Below are 1,530 nucleotides of genomic sequence, written 5' to 3'. Positions count from 1 at the left end.
CTCTGCCTGCCCAGCACCCACCTCCTGGTCATTTAATGTTTAGCTCAGGCTGTAATCCCAGCACTTTAGAAAGCCGGGGGCAGAGGATCACTTGAGTTCAAGAGCTTGAGGCCAACCTGGGCAACATAGTGAGGTCCCCCTAACTCCACCAAAAATGTGAAAGGAAGAAAAAAGATGTAGCTCAGGCATTACCCACCTCCACCTAGCCTTCCTGATGGCGCCATCCACAGGTGGGCTCAGGGGCAGCCTCTGTTCTCCGGGCATCAGAAGCTGCCTCCCCAGGGCAGTGGTCCCGGCTCAGCTCCTGCAGGGGTCCAAGCACAGGATGATGGTGGATGGATCAGGACTGAGGGTCAGAGATGCAGAGAGGCAGACAGCTTTGGGACACACTTGGTGAGATCAGTGGGATTTGCTGCAGGGTGACTGTCAGGGTGTAGTGGAGAATTCTGGACTGGCTGTGTCTTCATCTCTCTCTTCCCTCCAATCCCAGGAGAGCAAATGAGGCAGAAGGACTCGGGGGCCCGGCTCCCCAGCTCCATCCTCAGGAACTCGAGGACCATCAAGTTCCATGGCTGGGAGGGAGCCTTTCTGGACAGAGTCCTGGGCATCTGAGACTAGGAGCTGGGTGCCTTGCGGACCTTCGGCCTCCTCTTCTCCGTGTTGCTGGTGTCCTTCCAAGTGTCTACATTTCTGGTGATGTCCCTCTAGTCTCTATGCTGAGCAGGACTGGGGAAGGAGTGTGGGGGTCAGGGGGTGAGGTAGGTGGAGCCTCCCAGATCCTACTGCCCTGTCCATCAAAACCCACACATTCTGGATCCTGTTCTCTCAGGGTTCCTGCTGTCTTCTGTGTGAACGAATTAATCACATCATTCTGGTGAAGGTGGCAGCGGCTGATGAGGTCTGCTGTTCTGAGAGTTCCAGGCTTCTACATGTGGGGTCGAGGGTTCAGGTGCAGGTGGGCTGCAGAGGTAGAATCCGGGGTCTCAGTGGCTTCCCTGCTGCAGGATAGCAGATGTCCACAGCCACCCTGTCACTGACATAATCCTTTTCCTGCCATTCTGTCATTTATTTCCGATGGCTGTCAGAACACTCTTCCTAAAGCACAGCTTTCAGAATTTGAACATGTTGATGCATAGGCCAGGTGCAGTGACTCACGCCTGTCATCCCAGCTCTTTGGGAGGCTGAGGTGGCTTGAACCTGGATGGTGGAGATCACAGTGAGCTGATTGTGCCACTTCACTCCAGCCTGGGTGACAAAGCAAGACTGTCTCAAAAACAAAATAAAACAAAAGGACCACAAATGGCACCAACACCTAGAGCCCTGCAGTGCTGCTCTCCCGAGGAGTCCCCAGGCTCAGCCCTCATGTATATCACCTTCACAGAGAGGCCTTTCCTGACCACCTTCTCCACCACCGCAGCACCCCTGCTCATGCTAATGCTCTCTACACCTGCACTTGACTTTCTCTTTACTTTTTTATTTTTGAAGACAAGAGTCTTGCTCTGTTTCCCAGGCTGGAGTGCAGCGATGCAA

Source organism: Sapajus apella, unplaced genomic scaffold (genome assembly GCF_009761245.1).
Source record: "Sapajus apella isolate SASKATOON/1434 unplaced genomic scaffold, GSC_monkey_1.0 scaffold704, whole genome shotgun sequence".
In the NCBI taxonomy this organism is placed as follows: domain Eukaryota; kingdom Metazoa; phylum Chordata; class Mammalia; order Primates; family Cebidae; genus Sapajus; species Sapajus apella.
The sequence above is the reverse complement of the archived record's forward strand: the minus strand, read 5'-3'. Positions refer to the sequence as shown.